The 19,477-nt window shown below is 36.0% G+C and overlaps 1 non-coding gene across 1 annotated transcript; it reads left to right on the top strand.

Annotated features, from left to right (window-relative positions):
* Window positions 1-10,823: 10,823 nt before the first annotated feature.
* LOC120080659 (small nucleolar RNA R71) lies at window positions 10,824-10,930 on the top strand. Its single transcript, XR_005482610.1, has one exon. It is a non-coding gene; the product is annotated as a small nucleolar RNA R71 (small nucleolar RNA).
* The last annotated feature ends 8,547 nt before the right edge of the window (window positions 10,931-19,477 follow it).

Here is a 19,477-nt window from a genome sequence, read left to right as displayed (position 1 = left end):
TTTATTAGAAAAATTTATAAATTTTTCTTTGAAAAGAATGCATTGAAAATGGTCCATTTGACTAATAAATTTTCATTAAGGTTGAGCATAAATAGTATAAAAGTGGTTAAAAAATAATAAATAAAAAAATAAAAAAAATTCCCCGCGGGAAACCCGATTCCCTGAATTCCCCGTCGGAGAATCCCGCAGGAATTTTGCAGAGACGGGGATTGAAATAGATAGCGGGGATGGGACGGGAAGGTTTCCCCGTCCCCGTCCCGCGCCACCCCATAGACATCTCTATCTATCACTATCAATCACTATCAATCATTGGTACACAATAATTTTACTAATAAGTTAGCTCATTTTATAGTCTTTTTTTTTTTCTATCTTAGATTTAGTCTTCACTTGATTGCTAGATTTCACAATATTACATTTTTTACAAAATTTTTATTTTGATTTCTATTTAGTCTCTATATTTCAGAAGGTTATAATTTTACTTTTGAGACTTTAATTTTGTTTGAATTTAGTTTCTAGACTTCTTGATTTATACGTAAAATCTCGATTTTTTATTAGACCTAAAATATAGGATCAAAAAGATATTCGTCCCTTTTTCTTTTTAAGTTTTTTTTTTTTTTTTTTGGTTGCGGTGCCATATTGCATGAGCAATTGAATTTTCTTATTATCTATTTTTTAAAGGAATTTCAACGTTTGATCTTAGGTTATTATATATGTTTTGATCTTCAATTGGTTACTGCCTAGTTGGTCGGAGAGTATTCTTCATAAATAACCTTTCAAGCATAATATGTCTATTTAAAAAATAAAAGAAATTAAAAAAAAAACTTTTTAGAGTTGTTCGAAGTGTTGAGTTAGATTATAAAGTCGAGAGTAATGTATCTTTGGGGTAAGAAAGTTTGTATTTTTTGTGCAGAGTTAAGTTATTAAATTAGAGGAGTATGGTGTAATTCGGTTTTTTTAATCGAAAAACTTTTTCTGGTGGTTATTTTTATTTGCTTAATTTTTTTATTTAACCCTTCAAGTGCATATATATATTTTTCTTAAATATTCAAGATTCAATGGAGATGTCAACTCAAAACCTTCAAATATCCTATACAATTTTTCATGTGTAACTATTATAAGGTGGACAAATAATCTTGTTTCATACTTTTCACATAAAGTGGAATTATAAGTGTTAATTTGCACATTAAAAAAAGTAGGCCATCGAGGGGTTTAGGTTTTTATGGCCTCTTATGTTAAGATTTATTATGTATGTAGGTTGGTGTTAGGAATGTGAACAAATTTCTACATTAACTAGATATGCGATGATCATTGGTATATAAATGAGGATAAGTGTCTCTTTTGGTAGAGAATCTGAAAAAAGAAATTTGAAAACAAATTATTCGATGAAAACAAAGTTGTATTTCATGTTTTCATATATGTGTTTGGTAGCAGATTTAGAAACAGATTCTAATTTAAATAATTATTTAAAAATTGATTGATATTATATTTATAAATCATAAAATTTGTTGTAGTTGCCTACTAAATATTAGTTGACAAACTATTATTAATTTATTTATGAACATGTTTTATGTTAAATTTACTTGTATAATTATTATTTTGTCATGTTGTATAATCTATTATACATTACATAATATATATTTTACTTTTCAAAAAATGAATTGAGATTATAATATGACATAATTCTAAGTGTTTATATCTTTATTTAATATAATTATGCATTTTAAAATCTAGATATAATAAAAATATAAAAAATATCGTTTTCAAAATATGCAACAATCCATAGGGTTTGTGCAATGCATGAAACTGATAGTGAAGATCTGGACAGTGGCACTGCGTTAAGGAGCACGTCGATTGAAGAAAGATGGCTTGGAATGAACAACAGTGTCGCAATGTTATTGGTGGCATTGTCCACCGTTGCGACAATTTTGGAAAATGTTTCCTATTAATCCTAGGGTCTTCCGTCATTAATGGGATCGATTGGGTAGTAGAAATTTGTAAATACCATGATGTAGAAATTTGTAGAGACCATAGAAAAATAACGTGTAGGTCTTTAAGCCCAACTATAAGAGCAAAATTTCACTTACTTTTAGGTAATAGAGGAAAAGGTTAATCTCGAATTAATTTATGTTATGATTGTTTGTTAATTTTTGGATTTTTGTTTTATATCCTATTGACACACACAACTGTATTGTTGTTGTGGCCATTTAATCAATCAAATAAAATTTATAATACCGATCGTGAACATCAACTAGCAAGTAGTATCATTAGCAAGACCAAGTCAAATCTGCACGGAAGCGTGAATATAGTTTCAAACAAGTCAGGATTAGCTAAAGCGATAAATGAGGGATTTGGTGTGGTTGAGAACTAAAGTGCAAAAAAATAAGGTGCAAGAAAGTAAAAGTGTAGGAAAATAAAACGAGTATAGCTTAGGAGTTAGGATCCACCCAATTGCTTAATTGATCATAAGATTTCTAGAAATTATTTCTTATGCATGAGTGCGCTTAGCCTTTTGGGATTTATGCCCTAAAGCCTCATAGTTTATTAGTTGATTAATTTAATCATTAATTATGCAATATTAATTTATCCATTAACTAGAAAAATCCAAGGTTATTGCATGAAGCCTTGAACATGTATGTAGTTGACATGCGGATGGATCATGTTTAAGAAAAACCTAAAGGTCTATAGTATACGGATATCCTCGTGACATTATGAATACGGTCTACTTTGTAATAGTTATAAATGGTTTGATTCAGACCGTTCATGTAGAGACATGTGAGTGGGAGTATCCTATATAAAGAGTTTGTATAAGACGAAACAATGAGATATTTAATCTCTTTGTACGTTAATTGATGAGATTAATATTTTATAGGATGATCATGTTCGACTTGATCTTAATCCTGAGTGATTTATGAACTCCTATTTATAAGGTCAATCATTTCATTGTACGGTGAGAGTGTCCCCAAGTTGCCGACTCAATAAGCCTACCATTTCGGGGACTTAACTAAATGGGGAATTGGGAACATAGCTTCATAAGATGGAATTCATCCCTTCTCGCATAAGGTAAGTAGATAAGTAGTTCCTTTAAATATTGGTTTCGGGTCTTGAATAAAGGGCCACACCCTCTCAATGGCCCAAAAGGAACTTAGTTTATGGTTTGATCATAAACAAATTATTCATTAGAGGGATCAGTGGTACTTAAGAAAAAGAGGTAATTACAAGAATAAAACGAATATTTGATCCAACTGAAATTATGAACAACTCATGAAGGATCGACTTGCTTATACTGATTATATCCATTGACACAACTTATCCTATAGTGTATAAGAATTCAACTATGGGCTTATAATGATTTGTCGTGTAGTTAATGAATTAATTTAATTACAAAATTTAATCAATTAATCTTAGATCATTAAAGCTTATAATCTGTAGGTTCATATGGTCTTCTTACTAGCTCATCACAGACCAACAAGGATCAATTATGTTGAGAGAAAATTTGAAATGTTCAAATGTATGAAGGAAAATATTAATTCTATTGAATACAAGTAATTGCATGATTTATTATAAAGTTTAATTCACTAATATTCAAATGATAACTTTATGATATGAAGAACTAATTTATTTGAATATGATCTAAATAATTAATTATTTTTTGGATGAGATTCATATAATTAAATTAATTATTTAATTTGAATAAGATTTAAGTTAAATAGATGATGGAAGAATTAATTTATTTGAATATGATTCAAATAATTAATTAATTAATTTGAGTGAGATTCAAATAAAAATGAATATGTAGAATATAAATATTTAAATATGATTTAAATAATTTAAATATTTTTAATATAAGATATTAAATGGGAAGATATTTTCTATTAGATATTATTAAATATTTAATTTAGGAGTTATCCTAATATAATTAGAAGTAACCTAGTAGACTTCTATAAATAGGGCCTTAGAGAGCCTTCATGGAACTTACTTCTACACTATACCATCTATAAGATTAACCCTCTACGATTATTCTTAAACTCTCATTCTAGAAATTCTCCCAATTTTCTTAGAAAAGTTCTAAGAAAATTTTTCTTCCCTATTCTTTCTATTATTTCAAGAAGCGGTTTTTATAAATTGGATTTTTGTCAGAGTCATAGCAAGAAATACCTCGCAGAATTAGAAGAATTCAAGAAAGAGACTATTGATTCGAAAAGAAGTTTGTTGTTGTATTTGTGGATTAGTAAAAGTATGATGCTTAACCTTTTTCTCGATTATTTTTATTTTCAATTCATTCAAGAAATCAAAGAACGCAATCACACGTTTCCATTGGGATTTAAATTCCTTCATACCCAACTTGCCAAGGTAGCCGAGACAAATGCCCTAATTGATTATAAATCTCTTAATTAAACTAAATGCTCGATTGATTGGATTTGATAGCGTCTATAAAGATCAAACATCTGCATTAAGCCTAGGGATTTCACTCAGACGATTAATACCCTGGGTAGCCTAAGTTACTAATTGATTTCGTTCTTAAATTAAACCAATCATGCAATGTTGTAAATAGGTCATTCTAAACAATCGACCAATCGACACACAAGCATGCTTTTACTTACCACTCGGCGATTAACACGCAATTTCATGTCACATATCATATGTCAATCTCTAGTCTAACAAAGAATAGGTGAAGGATGATCAAGCCTATACTAGATTGTTATCACCGAAAACATGCTACTTTCCTTAGCTTAATTCGGGTTTGTTCTAGAATTTTATACGTTTATTCTATGATTTTTTAGATATTGAGTAACTAATAGGTAGAGTTGAATATTGGAGCTGAAAACAAGATGAAAACAAACCAAAACGGAGCTCCGGAGCATCAACCATGAAGAAAAAGGAAAAAATTACATAAAAGCCCTCAAGCACCGAGCGCATTTTCCCGAAGCGTGCATAATTGGTGTAGTGTCGTGACGCTACCTTAGAGCATCGTGGTGCTTCGAACTTTGATGGATGAAGGCCTCACAAGCGCGCATTGAGCATATCAGCGCCTACCTGCTGCACTTTGATAAGAAGTGGCCAAACGCCAACCCTTTGTATAAAAAGAAATTTTTCCTGATTTAGGTTATTATATATTCAATTTGGACGTCTCCAACTCCAAACTCTCTATATTTTTCTTCCCAACATTTATTTTTCTTGTATCTTTCAATTTTTAACATTGGAGTTCATCTTTGCACTTTATGAGTGGCTAAGGTAAGATTTTTTTGCCTTAGGACAGGATTAAAACTCGTTAAATCTTGGTTGTGAGACTCATATTTAGTTCTAGTTACTACTGGATTTTATTTGTTCTTGATTAAACTTAATTTCTATGCTTAGAAATCATCTATGGATTGATCACCCATTGTGTTTTCTTGGCTTGCTAGAGAAGAATGCATCTAAGTGTTTGAATCTCAATAAGGCATAAGTTAGGATATGCTTGTGTTAAATTTCAAATTCTCTATAACAATTCTATCATGGCATTACATGACTAATAGAATCAAGAGTTGAATCGATTGGTAGTTTACACTATCTAAATTGTTAATTGTCTTGGTTAGATTACCTAGGCTTTATGCGTATGTTAAATTGATTATGCCGTTATCGAAATCGATCTATTGAGCATATAGACTAATTAAGAAATTAATTAGTTTAGGGCGTTTAGCTATGGTCTCTCGAGCAAACGAGCTAAGAATAAAATTAGGCAAGCAGTGCTCCCTTAGTGTTTGATGAACAACCAAGTAGACGAGTGGATTCTGATTTTCCTAAGCTAGACCCTTAATCAAATCAAATCCCCATTTTACATTTATGTATTTTAATTTTTATCACAAACAAAACTCTTAAAATCCCCTTTTTGTGAGCATCGAATTCACTAATAAGCTAAAATATCTCAAAATTCCCTATGGAGATGACTTGTTTCCACTTCCCTACAAGCTCGTGAGAGTGATTCTAAAATTATTTGTTTAGGTCCCAGTAGACTCCTGACATAGATTTTAAGCATAAAACTTCAAATAAATTAAAAACCACAAGCATTTAATAAAATATCATAACTTAAGCACCAAAATCCTCACAATCAAATAATAGGTTTCTTCCTATCTCTAAGCTAGCAAGCTTACCTTAGTCGCAAATGAGGTCAAATGTTTAAAATGTTGGGGTTGATGCCCTAAACTCTCATATCTTGTAATTTGTAAACAGTTTGTACGAATGCTTGTATTGTATAATATATGATATTTACTTCACAACTTATATTTTGCTCAGTTGCTTGTTTTATTTGTTTTACCACAAACCAATAAACATAAAATCTCTGGTTATCTGTATGTAACTCAAGCATGTATGTGGTGACATACAAGTGGATCATGTCTCGAGTGATAACAAAAATGGTCTGTAGTATATGGATATGGGAGGGAAACCTTATTTTGGTAACGCTACAGATACGACCCGCTTTGTGGAATGGTCACAAGTGTTGTGACTTGTCATAGATGGTTGATGCGTTATTTTTATGAATGAAATATGGATGATATGCGTTGATGGATTGCGTTGTGCACTCAAGTTTCCCCAGCAGAATTCAAGTGTAAATTCCTCTGAGTTTCTTGGTAAGTCCAGGCACAGGGACTTGTGAAAATAGTTGCGTTGGTGATTTTTATGAAAACTTGCAGTAACTAGTTAAATAAATCGTTGGTTTTGTTGTTTGCGTTGATGAAAATAAATAACGAATGCGGCATAGTTTGAAAAGAGTTGGTAAACGGGAAATATGATGAATATGCGGTGAACAGGTTGAGAAAAATTTCGGCTAACACTCCCGAGAATGTGTCCATGCTTTGCGATCATGCAACATGCATACAATAGTAAACCACCTCTCGGCATGAATGCTACGGCTTCTAAGGCTAGAACGCATGTGATAAATATGCGATAAGTCTATAGGGTTTACACATAAACCTCTATCTCTATTTATGCGATGACAACATGACATTCACACAAATATGCGACCACATAATATCACTCCCATTCCTAGGATGCATGCGATGCAAGTTGACAAATAGAGCTTATCTCTAAGTCCCTATCTCTTGTTTATGCAAGCCTGATCTTGCCCTTTCAAGTCCAGATTCTAACCTAGCTCTCTCGAGATATTAGGTTCTTTCTTTAGATTCTCTCTCTCTCGAGTAACTCTAAAGGGTATTTTGCACAACATAAAATAAGAAAATCGCAAGCAATGAACTTCCTAGGTCATGTTAACTTAGTTCTTCTCAACCTATTCAACTAGTTTAGCTACTCATGCGTATTGAGAGAGTGAGCAGATGTAGAAATAGAACTCCCATTGAATAGATATGAGATGAAGTACAATAACAATGCAAGTATAGTAAAGAGCCTTGAGCAATTTCTTGCTGCCAGGCGTTTGCACTGTTTCTACTCGTGCTCTAAAGATATTCTCGCTCTCGTGAGAGTCGGCTCGCTCTCTGCTCTTACGCCCCAAGGTTCTTTCTCGAGTTTCCCTGGGCAATCTCTGACCGTTACTGATAAAGCTGAATGTACTTTGTGACCGTTATCGGATGTCAACTTAATTTGGATCCGACTGTCATCAACTTTCTGTCCCATCACTCTTAATTATCCTATCACCCCGATGCGTCCACCATATTGCGTTGACCAAGTTGCGGTGATTCTTCTTGGACGAATGTTTGCGAGCACGATCAACACAAAGTCTTGCGGTGAAGTTGCGCTCGACCAATGTATTCCTATGATCGCAATCTCTGCATTGCGTTCGCATATTCTGCACAAAAATATAGAGATCAACTGCTCTAATGCGTTGGACGCATGCGACCGTAATATTATAGAATTTATGCTCAATGGATGCAATTTAACATATTTTATCAACACAATGCAACATTGTTTAAGAACTTAGCACTATGATAACGTGCATTTCTGCCCGTTATCACACCCCTAAATTTAAACAATGTTTGTCCTAAAGTATAAGCTAAAGATTCCTTTAGGAAGTTAACTGTAAAGTTTTCTTCCCTAGATTTCTCAAGGATACTTCACTCAAATCCTATATACCAGAATTTTCTTAAGTCTTATTCAAGTCTCTTCTTAAAATATTTCTAAGACTTAGGGATTGCAAGCTTAATTTTCAAAAGGACTTTACTAAATTCCAAAACCTTGCATGATTTATTTTAAAAGAAATTTTTCTTCTGGAGTGTCAAATGATTTTATCCTTGCACAAAAATTTTCTTCATTGTTATATTTTTTTTCTAACCTTCCGCTGATCTGAGTGCCTTGCCTTCGTTTTGGCTTGCCCCCACGTGTGTCATGCGGACATCCAACTACGAGCAATGCACTCTTTCTCAGACTAAACTCATACTGATTTGGCAGTGGAGTCGCAGTCATTGATTTATGTGTTGATCCTGGTGACTTACTTTTGTTTTGGCTTGCCCCCACGTGTGTCATGCGGACATCCAACTACGGGTAAGTGCCTTTCACAACTTAACTCTTATCAACATGGGTTTTCCATTACGTTGACAGTGGAGTTTTTATTCTCAAATATTTATATTTTTCATCATTCAATTTTTCATTTTTTTTTGTATAGCAAGGTCGAAAATAAATACCTCACCCCCAAATTTAGAATACGACAATGTCCACATTGCCAAAAGTAATTAAAATAAGTCATGTGATGGTCATAGAATGTGTTGTAAAGGAAGTTTGAAAGAAAGCTAGAAAACCCCTAACTTCTAAAAATATTTCATGAAGTAGCTACCTTAAGATTAAGTTGACTCTGATGTATACGAAAGACATGGAAGCATGTTTTTCATCATTGAAATCATACTTGGCAAAGAAACAAAATGCGATAACTTACTAAATTTATCCATGTCACATGACTGCGGTGATTAAAGAGGATGCGATGATAAACTTTGAAAACTAAAATGCAATGTGATAGAACGAAATTGGAAAAAAAGATAAGGAAGAGTACACCCCCAAATTTTGCGCTGTCGCCCGCATTGTATTGACGCATCCATCTTTGCAGCGATCTCTCTTCTTTGAGTTGCGGTTATGGAATAAGATAAGTGCTTCTTCACGTAACATCTCCGCAATCCAGCGTCTCGATCGTTGCAAGGAAAAACAAAGAGAGGGTCAAATTATTTTAAACAAAATAAAACTTTTTTTTTCCTGTAGAAATAAAGAAAGTGACAGTAAAACAAGGATAGTTCAGGATTTGAAAATATAGTAAAAATTCCGAGTAGTGGAGAAAAGAGTTGAAGAATTGAGGTTTTCCAAAACTTGCGTCTCTGATAAGTTGCGATCATTTGATAATGCATGGACCACTTATTTTCGGCTGGTTTGCTCACGTCTATGGTGGCTTTTCTCTCTTTTCTTTGTCTTCTAGGGTCTTTACTGCCTTAATCCGAAGTTTTTCCTCATGAATACTCATTACAATTTCCCCCTTGCGCACATCAATTTGAGTGCGACTAATTGAAAGGAATGGTCGTCTCAATATGATGGGCGCATCTTCGTCCGCTTTATAATCCAAAATGAGAAAGTCTGCCTGTAGGATGAATTTATCGATTGAGATTGCGGCATTTTTCAACTCTCCTTCAGGATGTATTCGAGATCTGTCTGCGAGTAGGAGAGTTTCCCTTGTGGGCGTAAGTGTGCCGGCATTCAATTGTTTGAAGATTGATAGCAGCATTATGTTTATACTTGCCTCAAGATCGCATAGTGCTTGGCCACTAAAGGTCCCTCAAATGAAGCATGGGATCGTGAAGATTCCCGGGTCGCCCATTTTAGGTGGGATCATAGCATTTTGCGCTGCAACCACTATTGCGATATTTTCTTCCTCAATTTGTTCCTCTTTCAGTCTTTGCGGAGTCACTGGTGGTTGAGCTTCTTGGTCTCAAGATCTAGAGGCTTAAGGGTGAACGCAACTTCAGGGTCTATTTTCTCGGGCTTCTCCAAACTACAGGTCAGCGGGTCTTTGGTTATCACCGCATTCAAGTTGGTCGCAATGCGCTTCTCCCCTACTTCTGCAGTCGTGTCGTCACTTAGCAATGAGACTGCTAAGCATTATCCCTTCCCATTACCCTCAGCATTGCAAGGGAGCTCAGTTGAGCTCGGCAATGCTCCTTGCGGTCTATTTTTCAGCTCACTCGCAATCTGGTAATTCAAGATTGTGGATGGATGTGACCTGACTTTGAAGCACCATCTCGTTTTTCTCTATATATTGCTTCAATAGGCTTTCCAAATAAGAGGATTGCGGTGGTTGTTGTGAGCTACTTGCTTGATTGCTCGATTGACCGTTGTTGCGTTAAAAGAATCCTTGTGGCCCTTCTTTTTACGCCACAGATTGAAAATTTTGTTGTTGATTCTTCCAAGCAAAGTTGGGGTGGTTTCTCCACCCAGGGTTGTAAGTGTTTGAAAAGGGGTTATCTCTCATGAAGCATACCGACTGCAGGTTTGTTGGGCATTTTTCCATTTGGTGAGCATCACCGCAAATGACACAACTTGTGTTCGTTTTAGTAATTGCGCTGACCTGTCCTTTCTTCGCTCTCATATTATTAATTGCGATGTCTTGTATTAAACTCATCATCGCAGTCATTTGATTTTGCAGGGATGCGATGACCTCATTGTTTGCATCATTTTCTTTGATTCTTAATCTCTAAATGCTTTCCCTCCAATCCTCGTGATATTTGGAAATGCGATTAAGTATACTCTTAGCCTCCTCATATGTTTTTTCGAGCAGACCACCAGCGGCTGCCGCATTGGCAGCGGTCTGCGAAGAAGGGTTCAATCCTTGGTAGAAAATTTCCATTTGCAGGCAATCTGGTAAGCCATTGTGTGGACAGTCTCTTACCAGCCGCTTGAACCTCGCCCAAGCATCACTGAGCGATTCATCATCTTCTTGTTCAAAATTTGTTATTAATTTTCTTCTCCTAGTGTTCTCAGTTGGTGGAAAATACTTTTTCATAAACTTTCCCACCACCTACTCCCACGAAGTTATCTCTCCCGGTTCGAGAGAGTATGCCCAATTCCTCGCCTGATCACATAAAGAAAAGGAAAATAGAGCTAGTCGAACTTCCTCGGTTGAGATATTCGGGAACACAAAAGTGTTGCAGATTTCTATGAAGCTCCGGAGGTGGGCATGCGGATCTTCACCACGCCTTCCTCCAAACTTTCCAGCAGCTTAGGTCATCTGCAACATTACTGGCTTCATTTCAAACCTCGATCCATCTAGTGCCGACCTCATGATTCCTAGAGAGAATCGTAGAGGTTAGGTGACACATAGTCTCGGATGGGTCTATTGTGGTCATTCGCCAAAAGGATGGGGTTGGCCATTATATTGTTCGCAGGCGGCCCTTTCTGCCGATTGTTTCGCCATTCTTGGTGTTTCTTCTTGTTGTTGTTGGCGGTCACTTAATCTTCTTCTAAAAGTCCTCTCAATCTCCGGGTCATAATTCGCCAGAGATTGAGAATCCTACAAAGAAATAAAAAAAATTACCGTTAACAAACTATTTTGCCGATAACAACGGCGCCAAAAACTTGATGCTTTATTTTTATGAATGAAAATATGGATGATATGTGTTGATGGATTTCGTTGTGCACTCAAGTTTCCCCAGCGGAATTCAAGTGTAAATTCCTCTGAGTTTCCTGGTAAGTCTAGGGTCGAAAACAGGGACTTGTGAAAATAGTTGCGTTGGTGATTTTTATGAAAACTTGCGGTAACCAGTCAAATAAATCGTTGGGTTTATTGTTTGCGTTGATGAAAATAAATAACGAATGTGGCATAGTTTGGAAAGAGTTGGTAAACGGGAAATACGATGAATATGCGGTGAACGGGTTGAGAAAAGTTTCGGCTAACACTCCCGAGAATGCGTCCATGCTTGCGATCATGCAACATGCATACAATAGTAAACCACCTCTCGGCTTGAATGCTACGGCTTCTAAGGCTAGAACGCATGTGATAAATATGCGATAAGTCTACATGGTTTACACATAAACCTCTATCTCTATGTTTGGGTTAATTTGAAATGTTCAAATTGATAAGAGAAAATTTGATTGTATATGATATAATTGAACTAGTTAATTATATATGATATAATATGCTAAATGTATGAGATACATTATTATGGAGGAAATTAAATATAAATATGATTTATATTAAATAGAGGAGAAATTACTATAGTAGATATGTGATATCAAACTATAGGGTAAAAATATAATATGATTATATTTATTAATATTTTTATTGGTTAATTATATGATAATTAAGCCAAAATCACTTTCGGACGTGCATTAGTGGGAAGAGCATTGGTTATTGTAACCGATGAATTAAAATGAAATTTGTTTCAATTTTGAATTGTTCATCCGAAAAGAGATCGGAAGAGCGCGTTGGTCTAAAATCGCAATCGATCGCTTAATCTCGAAAGCCTATACGATAGTCGCTCTGCGCCTAAACAATCAACCAACTCGTGCCTAAACGATCACACATTAGTTCCTAAACGATCAGATAACTTCCCTAAACAATCGTATAGCTGTGTTTGTTCAACGATCATATACCTTTTCCTAAACGATCGTTCAGTAAAATCTACACGATTGTGCAGTTTCTCCTAAATGATAAGTATCTTGCTATATGATAGCTTTTTCCTTCCCACTTGCTTATCGCCTACACAATCTGTTCTTCCTCCTTCCTCTACCAAATTCACCAAACACCACGCTTTAGGTTCTCACTTCGAGAATACATGGGACTCTTTTCTGGTGGTGTCATCCCCATTGCATTCTTGAGTTTGCGGTTGTTCGTGCTGCTGCAGTCGATTCATCTGCTGGGTGTTGGTTGATCGGGTAGAGGTTTCCACTACATTGAGTTCTAAAGTTTGAAGATCGTCTTCAACTGGTATGACAACTCTCTCCCTTGTAATTTCTTGTTCAAAGCATGCCGATAATTACTGCTTGTTTGCATAACTGTGTGTTTGAACGTATTTGATGTATTTCGGTCACTGTGAAATTGGAGAGATCCGAACGCACTCATGGAACTCTTCGGTAAGAGATCCTTAATTTGGTATCAGAGCTTGGTTCTGATACTCCAATTTCATATGTTGCAATGAAATGACATTTACGTTCTTGGTGGGTGCATTTCTACACTATTTAATTGTTAAATTGCTGTGGATGTGCGGATTAATGACTGTTTTTGTGGATGATTAGCCTCGGTTTGATTTAAATCTTTTACATTTGCGGTTGTTTGTAAAGGCCCCTGCGTATTTAGGCATTAATAATCGTTATCGAGTCTGTATTCAAAGTCTGTTTGAATTTTTGAGTCGTTCGAAGAAAAAGATCGGAGCAAATGCTGCAGTTCTTCAAGGAAGGAGGCGATCAAGTGTTGATTGCATCGTGCAGAGGATGGAGTACGTGATCGTTGTTGATCACAACGTGTAGAGGATGGGGTACGTGATCGCTGTTGATCGCATCGGTTAAATGATGGGATATGTAATCAAGGTTTGATTGCATCGTATTAACGATCGGGTACATGATCGCAAAGTATCTTGTCGTGTAGATGATGAGATGCTCGCGTATCGTTTAACGCACGCACGTACTGGACGATCGTTTAAGTCAACAAGCTTCATCGCTTAGTAATTGACTAAACGATCGCTTAGTAATGCAGGGTAAATTGTTTACTAGTGGTTGATTTTGTGATGTGGATTTATGGATGATATGTGATGGTGAAATTGCATTGAGCACTCAAGTTTCCTCAGCGGAATCCAAGTGTAAACTGCACTAAGTTTCCAGATAAGTCCAGGGTCGAACTCAGGGACTTGTGAAAACAGGTTGCGTTGGTAATTTTTAGGAAAACTTTGCGGTAACCAAATAAATAAATAGTTGTTAAGGTTGTTGTTTGCGATGATAAAAAAAATAACAAATGCAGTAGAGTTTGAAAAGAGTTGGTAAACGGAAGATACACTGAGTATGTGGTGAACGGGTTGAGAAGGGTTTGGCTAACACTTCCTAGGACGCATTCATGCTTTGCAATCATGCAACATGTATACAATAGTAAACCATCTCTCGATGCGAATGCTACGGCTTCTAATGCTAGAATGCATGCGATATATGCGATAAGTCTATAAGACTTATACATAAGCCTCTATTCTTATTTATACGATGACAGAATAACACACACAAATAAGGTGACCACATAATATCATTCCTATCTCTAGGATGCATGCGATGCAGGTTGGCAAACAGAGCTTATCTCTAAGTCCCTATCCTTTGATTATGCAGTTCTAATCTTGCTCTCTCGAGTCTAGATTCTAACCTAGCTCTTTCAAGTCTTAGGTTCTTTCTTCAAACTCTTTCTTGAGTAGCTCTAAAGGGGTATTTGGCACAGCATAACACAAGATATTGCAAGGAATGAACTCCTAGGTCATGTTAGCTTATTTCTTCTCAACCCATTTGACTAGTTTAGCTACTCATGCGTACTAGAAGAGTGAACAGATGTAGAATAAGAACTTCCATTGTATAAATGTAAAGATGAAGTACAAAACAACAATGCAAGAATAGAATAAAGAGCCTGTTAGCAATCTCTTGCTGCCTAGGCTTTTACATTGTTTTTCTACTCGTGTTCAAAAGATAATCTCGCTCTCGTGAGAGTTGGCCCGCTCTCTACTTCTACGCCTCAAGGTTCTCTCTCGAGTTGCCCTGAGTGATCTCCAGCGTCACCACTCTTCTCTTGCTCCGCCTTAAAATGAAAGGAAAACTATGAACAAAGACGAGTGATCTGAACGTATGAATTTTCGAATTGGTGGAACGGTGAACCCCTTTTCTGAAGGATGCCTTTGGTATTTATAAAACATCCAGGGTGAATGGCGGCTTCTCTCTCATGATTGCACAGATGGGACGTCTTAAATTCCCTGATTGATGCACCGAATATTTGTCACCGAAAAGCTGAATGTACTTGTTATCGTTAGAGGCTGTCAACTTAATTCAGATTCAACTGTCATCAGCTTTCTGTCTCATCGCGATTAATTAGCCTTTCACCCAGATGCGCTCACCATGTTGCGCCGACCAAGTTGCGGCAATCCTTCTCGAGCAAATGTTTGCGAACACGATCACTGCAAAGCCTTGCGGTAATGCTGCGCTCAACCAATGATTTCTTATGATCGCAATTTTCGCCTTGCATCATCGCATATTCTGCACAAAAATACAAGAATCAACTATTCTAATGCGATGAACGCATGCGACCACAATATTATGAATCTGATGCTTTTTGGATGCAATTTAACATGTTTTATCAATGCAAGCCAACATTGTTTAAGAACTTAGCACTATGATAACGTGCATTTCTGCCCGTTATCATTTACCTATCGCCGCGTTAAGCGATCATACAGACGATCAGTCTTCGCAACCTCGTTGTCGTCTATGCGATCGTTGCTTTTATCGTCTAGTAAGCGTTGGACGATCGTCTACCCATAACGTTTACTACACGGTGTAGTCCTCCTAGCGGTTCAAGACCCGGTTCACTTGTGAACCGGTTTGCTTGATGAAAAATTTAATAGATAGAGTTATTTCATTCTGATTTTTGTAAAGGCTCATCTTGGTCCATTAATCCTTTATTTATTACATGCGATGTATGTTTTTATATGTCATATGGTATGCACACATAGTAAATCCCACCTTAGGTTATGCATATTCATGCATCATCTCTTTATTGTAATTGTTATAATTTAGAGAAGCATAATTTAATTATGTAAGAGCATGCTCATGCATCATATAATATAAAAGTTATATTTATACATGCATAAAAAGTATTGGCATGCATCATCTTTATATTATAATTGTTATAGTATAAGGATGTATGATAGCATGTTTGCTTGGTTGTTACGCGTTATATAAAAGTTATATATAGTAATGACCGGAAATTGCATGAAGCATGGCACATAGGTTACTTTATAAATGTTATAAACACCTCGTTGTGCGCAATGGTTTAGTTCTTTCTTTTTAAAAGTTAAAGAGAAATTAGAACTAAAAGAAATAAGAAAGGCATGCATGCTCACTTAGGTTTAATTCAAGGCTTTAAAGTGTTTAAAACTTGGAGCACATAGACCTAAGATCACGATTCTAATACGATTAGCAACCCTAAGGCTTTAATTTTTTTAATCAGTTTAATAGGATTAAATTGGCTAATAAAAGGTTAAAGTGTAGCAAATCTATCTATAAGGGACCTTTTGTCTAAGGCAGGTTTTGTGTAGACTAGGGTATTTAAGTTGACGGAAACGTAACACCCCTACCTGCGAACTTACCTGGAAAGGTGAATTAGATAGATTTGATGCATGCATGCAAGTTAAGGACAGTCCATTAAAGTGTTTACTACTTGAACTTATTCATATTTCATAGACAAACATTGTTTATGAGCAAAGTTTAAAAAGACGACTTAGACTCAAATCATTAGCTAGATTGTCTAGGTTAATGAACCCCTGGGTAGAACATTCAGTGGGAGGTACTTGGGGCATAAGACACTTTACTTAAACCTTTCACGTTTCTCCTAAATAGTCCACATCATGAGATCTATCTTTGGTCTCGCGGCACCTTTGGCATGTCCCCCCAATGGATGGTGTTTGGGTAGGTCAATATCAAGGTGGATGGAGAGAGTGTTCATAGTAAATGGGAGCGTGAAATGCAACAACATATCCTTTGGTCTCCCTCGTTAGGTTGAATAAAGTTACTACGCATCGTCTCAAGGCATCTTGGGAGTGTCCCTCTAAAGGATGGCAGTTTTGCGCGTTTCTTTATTTGATCTTCTGTGAGAGGATAAGATAACTTAATCTCTTGTCCTTATCTGCTTCTTCCCTACGGTGGGCTTATTAGGGCAGGACTCTGGCATCGAAAGCGAGGGGTCACACTTACATGAAATTGTTAAAGGTTAATAGTTCTAGACCAAAAAATGCTGTTAGGTTCAGTTCTAAGAGTTGGTTCTGCCTAATGGTTGAGAATGTCTCATCCCAGTGAAGGGGCGACTGATCACCCCATCGGTGACATTTGTCCTGCCTCACTGGGGCATCATTGTAAAATAGAAGTCTATATCTTAAGGTACTTGAAACTGTTTTGCGAAACTAATTGGTTTAAAAATGGTTTAGCAAAATCTAATAACATTTTGTTTGTATTTTCAGCAACTTTTTCAAAATGGCAACAACCACATTGGCTTTACTAAACGCGGAAAAACTTACTGGCGATAATTTCGTAACTTGGAAACACATGATCACGACGATCCTGATCATCGAGGATCTCATGTTCGCTCTCACGGAGGCTTGTCCTCTTATTCCAACTTCTAATGCCACTTGAAATAGGAGGTCGGTCAAAGTTTGACTTTCAAAGTCAAAAGTCAACTCTTTGACTTTTTACATCTTTGACCATTTCTATTATTTCCGAGCTTTCAAATATGAACGTATTCATATTCTTGACATTTAAATCACATTTAAATATTAAAGCTGTATCTCTAAATTGAAAAACCGACCACTATATCACATATACTTGTCGGTTTCTCTCTCTTCACCTAATTCAAACAATTCGAATTATTCTATCATACTGTTCTAAGTTTATTTCATATGAGCTAGTAGGGGAACCTAAAGAACCTATAGATCATGGGCTCCAACGATCCAAGATTAGCTAGCTAAACTCTTTAGACGGAGCTAATCAACATTCGTTAATTAACGGGTCATTCCACTATAGTCCCGTAGTTGTACTCCCTTCACTATAGGTATATTTGTGTCCATTTGATATAACCATGATAAGTAAGCTAATCCTTCACAAGTTGTTTGTAATCTCGGCTGGGTCATAAAAATTGTTTTACCCCCCAGAGTACATCTTATTCCTTAAGTTTCACTGATCCTCTAATGAACAATTGGTTTAAGGTCGAACCTATAAATCGAACCCTTCTCGGGCCAATGAGAGGTTGGGGCCCCTTGTTCAAGACCTGGATTCAATACTAAAGGGAACAACCTATCTACTATCCCTATAACGGATAGGAGTGAATTTCGTCTTGTATCCTATGTTCCGAACTATCCACCTGATCTTATCCCTGAAATGGGAGGCTTATTGAGCCAGCGATAATGAGCTGCCCTCACCATGCAGATCTAAGGATAATTCCAAATGAACAGGAGTTCATAGTTAGCTCAGGATTAAGATTAAGTTACCTAAGTCATCAAATAACAAAATAGTCAGTTTTATACATTAAACGGCATTTAGAACATAAAAAGTGACTATTTCATGATTTAGTCTTATGTAAACTCTTTACATAGGATGCCCCCATTTTCATGTCTCTACATGAACGGTTTAGGATCACATCTTTTGTACTAACTACAAATGGGTCACATCCATACTGTCCCCAGATCATTTTGGCTATATATATTTGAACTTGATCCACATTTATGTCACTACATAAAGTTCAAACTTAAAATTAATAGCCTCGGAACCTTAGTTTATTGGATTCATGAATATAGAATTTAAGTTTACTAAAGATTTTCAATAATAGCTTTATTGAACAAGAATATGATATTACAAACTACGAGTTTTAGGACATAAAATCCAACAAACTCTCACTTAGACTAAAACTCCTAGTAGGATCAAACGATGCTGAATTTAACTATGAGAAATTAATATTACATATGAGTACAATAAACATATGAATACAATAAACTAGCGCATTCACGCCCAACTTAATCTCCCACTTGTCCTAGTTTAGAAACACTGTAGAGCTAAACTCTGTAGGTGACCTTCAAAAACTTTAGCCATGAGGGTTTTTATAAAAGGATCAACAATGTTTTGCTCAGAAGGTATCTGGGTCACTACAACATCACCACGGTATACGATTTCCCGGATAAAGTGGTTCTTGCGTTCGATGTGCTTTCCTCGTTTATGGCTTCAAGGTTCTTTTGAATTTGCAACTGCACCACTTGTCACAATACAAGGTGATAGGTAGATGCATATTTGGAACAACTTCCAAATCTGTCAAGAATTTCCTCAGCCATACTGCTTCTTTTGCTGCTTTGCAAATAGCTATATATTCAGCTTCGATTGTGGAGTCAGCTATACAAGTCTGTTTTATGCTTCTCCACACTATTGCTCTTCCGTTAAGAGTGAACACTGATCTAGATGTAGACTTTCTAGCATCTTTATCAGTTTGGAAATCAGAGTCAATATATCTAGTAAGGATCAGATCCTTAGCACTATACACCATCATGTAGTCCCTAGTTCTCCTGAGATACTTTAAGATGTTCTTAACGGTAGTCCAATGATCACGTCTAGGATTAGACTAGTATCTACTGACAATCCCTACTGAGTAGCATATGTCAGATCTAGTACATAACATTGCATACATCAAGCTTCCAACTGCGGAGGCATAGGGAATATTTCTCATATCCTCAACTTATTGAGGTGTCTTAGGACATTGTTCTTTTGAAAGATGAATTCCATGTCTGAAAGGCAACAAACCCTTTTT

This window comes from Benincasa hispida, chromosome 6 (assembly GCF_027475165.1).
Source record: "Benincasa hispida cultivar pf3 chromosome 6, pf3_genome.v1.1, whole genome shotgun sequence".
Lineage (NCBI taxonomy): Eukaryota > Viridiplantae > Streptophyta > Magnoliopsida > Cucurbitales > Cucurbitaceae > Benincasa > Benincasa hispida.
This window is presented reverse-complemented; position numbering and strand designations above follow the sequence as displayed.